At 48.9% G+C, this 12,565-nt stretch overlaps 1 protein-coding gene across 5 annotated transcripts in view; it reads left to right on the plus strand.

The window, feature by feature from the left end:
* The first annotated feature begins 965 nt into the window (after window positions 1–965).
* C1QTNF4 (C1q and TNF related 4) overlaps window positions 966–12,565 on the plus strand; it is a 131,842-nt gene continuing 120,242 nt past the window's right edge. For 2 of the 5 annotated variants that reach the window (XM_069623094.1, XM_069623095.1), the window contains exon 1: window positions 1,022–1,072. The gene's annotated coding sequence lies outside the window, so the exon portion shown is untranslated. Of the gene's footprint in view, window positions 1,073–12,565 lie in introns of all 5 variants that reach the window. The other 3 variants (XM_069623092.1, XM_069623096.1, XM_069623093.1) reach the window with 3 other exon arrangements.

A 12,565-nucleotide genomic window follows, 5' to 3' on the forward strand; every position in this document is an offset into this window, starting at 1 on the left:
GGGCCCTGGGCTGGGGTCCCCATAAATGTTACCGGCACCCCAACAACATGCGTACGATTTATCGTAACTGGGATAAAACTCAGAAAATCTGTGTGCAAACCCCCGTAAACCGTTCCTGCAACAGGCTACACTGTGTACGCACACCCCTAAGTTAGATCGGAACCCTGGATGCATATACGCACCCCTAAATCCAGCACCAATCTTACCTCTGCGCAGTGAATCCTATGCGCAAGTGTCTGTTCGCCTTCCTTTGGGTGGCGGATAGGATGAGGGCTTTGCATGCCCATTTTCCCCGCCGAGAGGTTGCACACTCGGATCCATGTATACGTATCGTTCCACGCAATAGTGGGCATGTGATGGACTGTCTGCGGGCCGTCCCTCGTAACGGCCATATTTTCCCTTGTTCTTCCTCATTTTCTGAGTTAGGCCCCTACCCTGCCCTCAGCGCAAGCCCCGCCCATGCTCTGCATCGTGTCTCGCGCAAGACAGTCGGCCTCTCGCAGTGACGTGCTGAGCCTGCGCAAATTACGAAAAAGTACTGAGCAGTCGATTCGAATCGACAAACGGGACTTTGCACGTGGTTTGCTGCGCAAAGTTCATATTTTCCAGATAATTCCATGAATCGGGGCCCAAATGTGTACTAGTTCCCACAAACATTGCTTGAGAGGGTGGCCCGTGTACGTCGGCCACCGAAGTCTCTAATCATAGCCCCTCCAGTTTCGGTCTATTCCTGCTCCTGAGTGGTGTTCAGTATAAAAAGGGAAGACATGTTCAGTTTAAGGACAGGTGCTCGGTGTAAGGGGAGAGGGGAGGGTAATATAAGGGCTGGATAAGGGTGTTCAGTGAAAGGAGGGGCGCTTAGCGTAAGCGCTCCCTGAGGTGCTTAAGGTGAGCGTATTGTGTTGCTGTAGCTATGCAGAGGACGGAGGGAGGGCGGGAGGGATGGGGATGGAGACAGGAGTGTAGACTAGTGAAGGGGCAGAGGGAGGGGTAGAGGGGGATCCAGCGCTGCAGTAGCTCCGGCAGCCCCGAGCCCATCTTATCCCGCCGAGCAGAAGGAAGGAGACAGGAGGTAAGAGAGCGGCACCCTTACAATGCCATGCAATGCAATGTCGGCTCGCCGGCTTGTCTGCAGTGGCGGCGCCGCCACCAACGCCGGCTGCACAGGGTCTGTTTTCGCCTACTCGTTAGACAGCATTTCTCCTCAGCTGTCTCCTCTGGGCCGGTTGGGGCAGCCAGAGGGTCTGTTTTTTATTCGTGCAGGAGGCACTGCGTGTGTGGAAGCAATTGATGTGTGGGCAGGGTGGGTACGTGTGCCTTTCAAAGCAGTGCGTGTATTTGTGGGCTGTATTTATATGTGGGGCAGTAGCGCATTTTGGACCATTGGGTGGGTAGCCGCAGTTTGTGCATGGGCCGCAGTGTGCGTTCTGGGGCAGTGTGCGCATGAGAGTAGTATGTCTGTTTTACTGGGAAGTGTGCACACGGCAGTGCGTGCATAGTGGTTGTGTGTTCTTTGAGACGGCTCGTGTTCCTGTGGGGGGGGGGTGTCGATGTCTATATGGCGGCTGTGTTTGTATACAGGGGGCGTGTGTGCATTAGAGATCTGTGAATGGGACAGTCGTTCGGTGGTGACAGTGCTTCCATTAAGCTAAGGTGCAGATTTGTGTCGCGGTGTGTGCAGTTGGAGCAATGTATTCAAGGGGGCGTTTTGTGTTAATGAATGTGTGCATGCGTGGATCGGTGTGTTCATGGGGTGGTGGGCAGTCTGCGTGTGGACTGAAGGTAATTTGATCATTGGAGCAACGTGTGGAAGATTGCGCATTGGTAGTCATTGCATATAAAACGTGTTAACATAACATATATGGAGTAAGCTGAGCACCGTCTCAGCGTGTAAAATGTTGGGAAATGTATGCACATAGGCAGTGTGTACATTGAAGGAGGGGTAATGGGTTAATTTATGGAAGGCGTTGTGAGCATTGGAGGCAGCAGGCGTGTGTGTTTGTGTGTGGAGGGGTTGAGGGAGGAGGGCTCAAACAATGGAAATAGTCCTATTTTCTTTGACTGGGGAAAGAGGGTTCTTCCAATGTGTGGCCAGAGAAGGGAACCAGGACTCCGCATTCATCTTCGCGGGCTTCCATACCCCACTCTGACAATATCACTGCAGTCTAGAGCTGTTGCATCTGCTGCGTTTGTAAAGTGGAGGGGTGTGAAGGTTTTTCCTTAACCTGACCCGAGCGAGCGCACCTTGAACGAATCCAGTAAGGTTGTGGGCAGTGCGTCGCCTTGGAGGATAGCTCAGGCAACGTGCTCACCTTGGAAACAAGACTAGTCTACACGAAGCAACACAGGTTCGATCCCCGGGTCCGCATTTATTAAGCGCGCTATAAATACGCGACTAAGAGACATATTCCTGTAACAGCGCCTCGTGCCCCGCTTTAAAAACAAACAAAAAATGCAAAATTAGATGTTCTAAATAGAGCATTTTGTAGCAAAAATTGCAGGAAAATGTGCTACCAATGTAGAATGTACATACACCATTCTGCAGAATGGAACATGATGCACCCCAATAGATGCTGGCCAGTACTTTAAGTGGGCCGGCGTCAGCCGGGGCTAGGCACCGGCAGTCTCCAAAAAGTGGGGCTGAGCCGGTACCCTGCCGCCCCCCCCCACCCACCCGTCCCACCATGCCAAGGAGGGACACATTTTCCCACCATGGCCGCAGCCGCGACGGGAGAAGCGCCAGCCCTTTTCAAGTCAGACAAGCTGACATTAGTACCAGACAGCATCGCTCAAATCCAGCAACGCTGTGGCTGGCTGGCAGGCACTTCTCAGTCACTGCAACTTCTTCTCATGACCCCTCGGGGTCACAAGAGGAAGTTACGGTCCCTTTGTTTCCCCAACCCCTCCCCAGGTCAACGAGGCGTCTTTGACCCTCGGCCAACTTGGGGGCTCACGGAGCGCCCAGGTTCGCTGAGGGGCAATTGTGTACTTTTCAAGCCATCTTTACATATTTCTATGTTTATAAAGATGGCTTGGAAAGTACACAATCCAAGCCATCTTTTATAAAGCTTTGTCGTAAAAGACGCCTCGGGTGTTGTCCGTCGGCAAAGTTTTATAAAAGGTTGCTTGGATTGTGTACTTTTCAGGCCATCTCTTATAAACATAGAAATATGTAAAGATGGCTTGAAATATAGAAATATGTTATGTATTTCTGTGTTTATAAAAGATGGCTTGAAAAGTACACAAACCATAGTAAGGTATGCATACAAATATATAAATGCTTACATACATTTATATATTTGTTTGTGTACCTTACTATGGTAATTTTTAGACCACCCCAAATGAGGGCCCCCCTCAATTTCTTACCCCACTTAAAGCGCTGATGCCAGGTCACCCACGTCACACAACAGCATTTTGCAACATTTATTGATGCTGGCTGTCCCCAAAGAAAAACTATGGGGCCTCTCTCAACAGTGTATGCCAGCATTTCTGCAGAAATCCAATCGTGAGGTCTGTTCCCCCTTCATGATTTTTGTGTCCAAAGTAAGTAATGAGGTTGGTCTCAACAATGCATGACAGCATTGCCACTGGAAAATACATTTTCATGTTCACACTGCTTGCAGTTCCCAAAGGAAAACAAGAGGCTGGGTGTGGGTCCCTTCCTCACTGTGCCATAGGGACTCAAGCTTCACCTCACCGATGTGGCCCTAACAGTACAACACTTGTTTCGAGCTGCTTGTGTTTCCATGCACAGAGGGTGTGGCCAAGCACAGCTGGTCTGCTCCCATTGATGTCAGTTCCAACACTGATTTGCATATGGCTGCTCATCTTCTGCAATGGTGCACATAGGCTAAAAAGGCTGCGTGGAAGGTTGCCCAGAGTCAGTCAAAACCTTCCACCCATCAGATTGCTTGGTCAAATAAACCATTTGGCCTGTCTCAACAATGTATGCCCAGGCTGCCCACCTTTAATGCGTCTAGTGCCCAAAATAAATCCTACAGTCTGTCTCAATATATGCCCATGCTGCCTTCAGTTCTGCATCATGTTGCCCACAAACTGCACCTTTAATCCAAAAACACATAGGGCCTCATTACGAGGTTGGTGCTAGTCATGGCGCAATTAGCGCCATGACTAGCACCAATAACGGGACCGTGTCCACCCTCGTTCAATGGGGACTTACTGGTCCAGTCCGACCTTGGCGGGACCGGTAAGTCCCCATTGTAAAAGCCATTCCCCATTCCCATTTGAGCCCCCATAGGGCTCAATGGGAAGGCGTCAATAACGGTACCGCAAATTGCGGTACCGTTATTGACCCCGGTATCCCTTAACGGGTCCTGTCCATAACGCCTGGTAAAACCAGGCGTTAAGGGTGGGTGGGACCCGCTAAGGGACCTCGGAATAGGGTGGGACCCGCTAAGGGACCTCGGAATAGGGCACAAAGGGATTACCGGCACCGGTGTCATTATCAGTGCCTGGTATCCCTTTACGCCCACATCAGAATGAGGCCCAAACACACACATTAACAATGCATGCATGCCAATACCTTTTTTAACTTCCTTTTTGTCTTTGTAATGAGCCTAAAAACGACCAGGAATGTTTAATTATTGCCCAACTGATATTGGAGAACATGACAGCTCCTTAAACTGTCCTGTCCTGTATGCCTTAATAAATTGAAGACTTTGGAACTTATTCTGAGTGCGGCGGTAAGGGGTTAACGGTGCTGGTAAGGATACCGGTGCCGTTAACCCCTTACCGCTGCATTCTGAGGTACCAGCTGCCCTTAGCGGGACCCGCTAAAGGACCAGGGAGCTAATAACGGGCCTGTTATTAACGGGCCCGTTATTAGCTCCCTCCCCATTCCCATTGAGCCCTATGGGGGATCGAATGGGAATGGGGATGGCTTCCCTGAATGGGGAAATACTGGGTCCTGCAAGGTTGGAATGACCCGGTAAGTCCCCATTCAGGGAACCCAGACCGAGTTTGGAGGCAGCCAGGCCGCAAATAGCGGCATGGCTACCTCCAAACAGGTAATGAGGCCCTGAGGGCCTCATTCCGAGTGCGGCGGTAAGGTGTTAACAGCGCCGGTAAGGATGCCGGTGCCGTTAACCCCTTACCGCTGAATTATGAGGTCCTTTAGCAGGTCCCACTTAGGGCAGCTGGTAAAACCAGCTGCCCTTAGCAGGAGCCGCTAAAGGACCAGGGAGCTAATAACGGGCCCATTATTAACAGGCCCGTTATTAGCTCCCTCCCCATTCCCATTGAGCCCTATGGGTGCTCGACTGGGAATGGGGATGGCTTCCCTGAATGGGGAAATACTGGGTCCTCCAAGGTTGGAATGACCTGGTAAATCCCCATTCAGGGAACCCGGACCCGAGTTTGGAGGCAGCCATGCCGCAAATAGCGGCATGGCTACCTCCAAACTCGTAATGAGGCCCTTTGTGATAAACCCAGCTGCCAGATATCACTTTATAAAGGAATCCATCATGGGACCAATACCTACCCCTGAATACTTTGCCATGTCTGCTGCCGGGGGCGCAACTAGACCGAAACATCGTGGGCGGGGGGGGGTGGACTATTGTTTCAAATGGTAACCTTTAGAGACTTTAGGGTTCATTACAACCCTGGCGGTAGGGGGTTAACGGCACCGGTAAGGATGCTGGTGCCGGTACCCCCTACCGCCCTATTACGAGGTCCCTTAGCGGATCCCACCAGGACCAGCTGGTTTTACCAGCCTGTCTTATTGGGACCCGTTAAGGGACCATGGAGATAATAACGGGCCCGCAATTTTTGTTAGCTCCTTCCCCATTCCCATTGAGCCCTATGGGGGCTCAAATGGGAATGGGGAATGGTTTTCGAAATGGGGATTTACCGGGTCCGAATAGGTCGGAATGTCCCGGTAAGTCCCCATTCCGACACCACGGACCCGGACCACGTACCCGGACCAGAGTTTGGAGGCAGCCATGGTGCTAATAGCACCATGGCTGCCTCCAAACTCAGAATGAGGCCCTTTGTGTGGGCAGGACAAACATAGATGTTGGAGGTCCCCTCCGCTTTCAGACCAAGGAATGTGTTTGTGGGCTAATACCAAGTTAGCCGCAAATGGTGCAATTCAAAGCACATTGGGCAAGAGCCCCGAATATGACATGATTTAAATACAAAATGCACCTTTTCAAGCTTACCTTCAGCATGGCATTGTTGTGGTTGTGATGTGTGGTTGGGCTTGACGATTGCTAGCGCATGTCCATTTTCATTTTACCATCATTTGTATTTGTAACGCGCTGCAGACAGAAATCACTGCATGTAACGAGCCCAGATTCCTGGCCCTGGGAGTAAATGAGGGGTTATGTCTAAAGCCGGTAAGGCCCTCTCTTCGTGGGGATGGGCTTGGGAGCAGTTGGCAGGGTCAGCTTCACAAGTGCTGCCATTCTGGGAGCAAAGGGTTTCTGACCCGGAAATGGTAGGCGTTGCATCGCTTTTTTAGATGCCTCTCCTTACCAGTCTCTTAGCCAGAAGTATCATCTGCCGGCTGCTGCAGCCACGTCCTCAAATGCAATGGCTGCAAGTAGGTCGCAGGTGATATCTGCAGCAGACATTCACTGCATTTCAACAATATCTGTGAGTGTGGCGCAGTTGCAACCTTCTTCAAGTGCTGTCATCAGCACCTGGAAATGCTTCCAGATCCCTGCTCTTTGGGCCAGTGTACATGCCTCATTGGACCAACCTCATTCTTTGTCGCAGGGTTGGGCGCATCATCAATTCGGGTTTTGATCAACTCGTTTTCAAGTATCTCCTTCAGTCTACTTGCCAGCTGGCTACCTCATCTATCCCCCTGTCACCAATATTTCTCTTTACTGTAAAAGAAAACGTTTTCAGCCACGATATCCGGCAGCCTCTGAACTCACATACAACTCAACCCACTCCCAGATAGTCCAGAGTGGAAGCCGACTGTGCGTATTCTTTTGCGTGCTCTGTAATCTCTGTTAATGAAACTTAATCTTCTTTACATTATTCTTAATTATATAACTCATATGGCTAATCAACTCCCCCCCACCCTCACAGTTGTTAATGTCCTCCTACCAGAGCACAGGCCAGCCATATCAGTATTCACCCGAAGAAATATCCCACCATCATTTTAAGGGTAGTGACAAAGTTTCCATCAGGCAACATACAAACATTTAGGCTCCAGTTGCAGGATATCTTTCTGTGCTCCGCCATATGCATTTTCATAAACACATTGGGCCTCATTACACGGTAGGCGCTAAGGGATTACCGGTACCAGTAAGGTCACCGGTGCCGGTAATCCCTTAGCGCCCTACTACGAGGTCCCTCAGCGGGTCCCGTCCTTAAAGCCTGGTCTGACCAGGTGTTAAGGACGGGACCCGCTAAGGGACTTCAGAGCTAATAACGGTACCGAAAATTGCGGTACCGTTATTAGCTCCTTCCCCATTCCCATTGAGCCCTATGGGGGCTCGAATGGGATTGGGGAATAGTATTTGGCAGGGGGACTTACCGGGTCCTCCAGGGTCGGAATGACCCGGTAAGCCCCCATACCGCCTACCCGGACCCGGTATGCGGTAGGAGAGTAGCCATGCCGCTAATAGCGGCATGGTTACCTCCTACCGTGTAATGAGGCCTATTGTCATGGCCCGAAACACCATGCTTCTTCATCCCAACAAGCAAGATGTCAGTAATTAGAGCCTTAGAGACAAGCAGCCTCATTACGAGTTGGCCAGTCCAGAAATAAGGTACCAGTAACAACATTTACTGGCACCTTTCCAGACCGGCCAACTCCACGTCTACCGGTAAGGGCTCTGATCTACCGCCAGGCCTGACATGCTGGTAGATCAGGCACCTACCGGCAGATAAATGCTTACTAACGGTGCTGGTGATGGGGCAACACCATTTCATAGAGTCCTACAGGACTCCATGAAATGGGGAGGTACCAGTGTCTCCAATGCCTGTAATATCCCAGTAATACCCGAATATCGGACGGCAGAAATGGTACGGTAGTTCCGCAGTATCCTCCCAGAATTACCGGCGGAATACCAGGGAATTTGGAATGAGTCTCAAGGAGTACTAATCTGCGGCGGAAGAAAAGGAGGAATATTGCTTCTCTGCCCAGTGGCGGGCCATCCAACTAACAATCAGCGTATGCAAGTTCATTTTCTTTTTTTTATATCCCTGCTTGTACAGCTACAATGAGCCGATCTAAGTAACAGCCCATCCAAAACTAAATTGAAATCTCCCCCAATCCCAAACTTTTCTGCATGGGGAGTGGGCAGCTTGTTCAACAGCTCTATAACTAGCAACACTTTGGCTGTACCCACAAACCTAGCATCAGAGCAATATCCTCTATCTGTAAAAAGCTCCTGTCTCCATCCTCTACCACTCTCAGTGCGTGTATGGCCCGGGATAATATGGAAAAACCACTTGATTTGTGATCAAAGCAGTCAAAGACTTACCTCTGTAAACTTATTATCCAATTAGTGTTGTGATCCTTTTTGAGCAGGTTGTCTATACACCAGGAAGGCCTTGGAGGTTGGACCTTTGCAAGTACCCTTTACCTCTTGTTTAGGCTATAAGATGTGACACATCCACGTGAATTGTCCCTTCTCCCTAAGGGGAGGCACCGCCATTGAGGATATGGAGGTGAGCCACTTCGCAAGACCCTCCCTAGGGGTTTGGACAAGCAGGACCTCACTGGGAGTACTCCCTCTTAGGGAATGAGAACAGCCAAGGTAGAGTCAGATCCCCGTAAAGACTTTGCTCTCCACCTTCACGGGGGCCACAGAAGTTGAAAATAGGACAAGACCTTTTTATCTGTCAGACACCACTGCTGAACCCACCACAGACTCACTATCATATTAACAACTACCCGTCGCCTCTCGTTACAGAGACGCATATAAAAATCACAAAACCCTCACCTGGAGGAGGAGATTCCCTGACGGCAATCTGAATGCCAGTGGAGGAGACACCCAGAACGGAGGCAGTCTGTAGGTGGGACCACACAGAGAAAGTGGAGGCCCGGAGCCTGCGAAACAGTGCCGAATCCAGGAACGCCAAGGTGGAAGCTCGCCAATCCCCATCCCCGAGAAACGCTGATGGGGAGAGCCCTGAGCAGCAACAAGGCCCCGAGAATGCATCAGAGGCAGGAGACAATAACCAGGCAGGTGGCGATGAATGACGCCAATATTAGAAGCACTGACCCTCCCATGCGGAAGAGTTGTGAGAGAACAGGTACGCGGGCCGCACAGGAAGAAAGGCGGCGGGCGGTTCAACACTACGGGGAAGCCGAAACCCTAAATCATTCACCAGCTAGTGAGCCCGTGAGCAACCTGAGTCCAACATAATAAGAACATTGAAAGCCATGATAGTCTTATTGTGACGCCCATTAGGAGGAAGGGACGCAAATCATGCCAGAGATAGATATGAGAAACCCAGGAAAAAGAGTACCAGTGAATAGCCTGTACAAGGTCTGAGGTGTCCTGACAGACACAAGGATTGATATCAATACTGACAGCCCCAAATGGGAACCAGAAAGCATAACGGTCATGCTACCCTGGTGGGTGAAGGCTCCAGTGAGTGTGTTGGGCCTTAAGATACAGCACTTGGAGGGGGATAAGTTGATTAACCCATTAGATGCCAACTTTGAAACATTTTTTTGACTGAGCAGTTTTTTTTCATACTTGAAAACCTTTCACCAACTGAATGACTCTGTAAAGTTCACCATCCAAATGTATCTCAGTTCCTCTGGTTACAGACTTGGATTTTGAACTTTTTGATTTCTTCTTTTTAAATACATTGTGGAGATGCAGATCAGAAGCTGTTTCCTGGAACAACCATGTCATTTGGGAAGATTGCAGGAGAGGGGGTCGGTTAGGAGGCATTTACGACCTCTAGTGGGAAAACATTTCTCTTGGGTTTTTTGTTTACTTTTCATAAAGTGGTGGGGTCAGTTAGCTGGACAGGTTAGGACAGAGAACTGATTTTTAGTTATTTGACATCCTAAGAAGCACCTTTTAGTAAAAGGGCGAACGAGGCATTTCCTTTTTATTTAACTAAATAACGTTGAAACAAGTCCTCTGGTCCGAGTCTTACTTCTGGTTGGCCACACAGACCTTTCAAATGCCGTGTTACAAAAGTAAGAAGGCTGGCTGTTGTAGAGGACATGCACGGATTATCATAATCCCTCCATGTTCATTACCACACCCTATCACCAAGCCAGCAACAGCAAGCTGCATTTCCGGTCTTATAGTGGGTCCTGACCCTGATCTGCATCACATCCATTAGCTGTTCTGAGACTTCCTCCATGAGCTTGGGAAAACGTATAAAACAGACACGCATGAACGCAAACTCAATGCACAATACATGTGAAGCTGCAGAGCAACTGCTGGTAACGAAAGATCAGTTGGTCAATCCTAACACGATGAGTGACGATATTTACAAACGTCGCCATAAGAATCTAGTCTCCTCCACACAACAATAAATCCTTCCACCAGCTCTCAACCCCTCCACAAAACCTGACCCCGACTGAGTACCCCATTTAACAAAACCTACCCATCCATATGTTCCTTCCCCTTGAACAACAAGGCATGCAAACTATGCATTCAGTAGTACATCTCTGCTGCCATTCAACATGTAATTGCTATAATCACTCCAAGTAGGTGGTCTGATCAGGGCCACCTGGCACTGCGGACCCCCCTGGGCCCAGCGCTCCTCGCCTGCGAGTCTCTCAAAGTAGCTTGTCACATCAAATGGAAACATTTGTGGCACATTGAAGTTTAACCTCCGCAAAATAAGAAAAACCTATCCTAACCTCACCTCCCACTCGAAAACAACCCTTATCTCAACTCTTGTTCTGAGTAAACTTGATGACGTCTATTCAAGCCTAGTACTTAGTCTTCCCGTCTACTCCTTCTCTCCCCTCAACAAGGTCCCCAACTTCTTTACATGCACTGTACACAACCATTCAAGATCCTCCCCCATCTCTGGACACCGACACAATGCTGGGGACCCCTCCATGTACCATTCCTACTCCTTGATAAATCTATTCATCGTCTGGTACCCCCCTACCTAGCCAACTGTATTTCTCTCTATTGCCCTGAACACTCCAATCCTTCTCTCTCTTTAACATCTCCACTCCCTGCTCTTCTCTGTCTCATACTTCTGATCCTTCTCTCTACTTGCCCTCCACCCCAACATCAAAGCCAGACCATCACAAGCGTAGCACAAAATGTGGGGGCCCCCCTGCGAGCCATGCTGAAGGGGCTCCTCCAACTAGACAACAAAGCGCATGTTGCGCCACGATCCGGGCCTGCCTGGACGACCATGCATACGCAATACGCACAATGACCATGCAACTGCAGTGATACGCCACGCAAGTAAAAGTAAACACACCCAAATCTACCAGCCAACTATGTGCGTGGCCAGTCATATTATGCAAAATAATGATACAATCAGAAGACATGTACATGCTGGTTCTTCTAGTATCCCCATATGCAAACATTCTCTTGTTGGCTTTGCCATTAATGCCAGTAAAAATCTCCTGCCAAAGAAAGAAAGCATGTTATTGCTGGCTGCACAAATGCCTGCCCAGCTGCCGCACCACCATGTAAGTCCACTCTTCAAGTGGAATTTGACCCCAATGCCAGTAAAACATCCAATGCTACGGTAAACATTTCACTATACACTAACCCCCCACCCCAAACACCCGTCTATTTAATAACGTTCATCAGGTAACTTGGCCTAAAAATGCCAGTAAAACATGTAGTAAAATCCATGTTCTAATACCCCTTGGGCCCCAAGCTTGCACACACACATTCATACCCAGCCACACATCAGTCACTCACCCAGTGACGGTTGGTGAATTCTTTAATTGAAGGGGCATAAACATTTCCCCTAAATATACCAGAGTGACCAATGTAGCGAGGAGCACAAACCATCAAAAAGAGGGTGGTGGGGGGTGCCCCTTTCGCCCCCCAAAGATACATGTTTTAATAATGGTTTAAAATGGTGCATTATACAGCACATTTTCTGACAAAATTGGGTAACAATCCAGAGCATTTTCATTATTTTTGTAGGGTAACTCCAATCCATAAATCAAATATATTCAAGTCACCAACAGTGCATATGAGTATGAATAGTTTAATTAATGTAATCCTTTGCTATTAAAAAAGCCATGCCACAATATGAAAACATGTCCAAACTGGCTGCTCCATGTAGGCCAGTCTAGACAAGTAATAACACTGATCATGTTTGCTTTAGCCTTTATGATGCCCAGTAAACCATGCCATGCCACAGGAAGACAAGGTTAGACTGGCTGCATTCAAATGCCAGTCTAGCCAGGTAATTACACTTATAATGATTACTTTATCAGAGATACCCATTAACAAAACGTCAAGCAAGTAATAACACTTATGGTGCATATCAGATTATAGATGCACAGAAACATATGCATTCCACAGTAAGAAATGGCTAGACTGGCTGCACCCAAATGCTTTATCAGATATGCCCAGTAAAATATAGTCTAGCCACATAATAACACTTATGATCCTTACCTGATTAT

Source organism: Ambystoma mexicanum, chromosome 11, assembly GCF_040938575.1.
Source record: "Ambystoma mexicanum isolate Mex_15411 chromosome 11, UKY_AmexF1_1, whole genome shotgun sequence".
NCBI lineage: Eukaryota > Metazoa > Chordata > Amphibia > Caudata > Ambystomatidae > Ambystoma > Ambystoma mexicanum.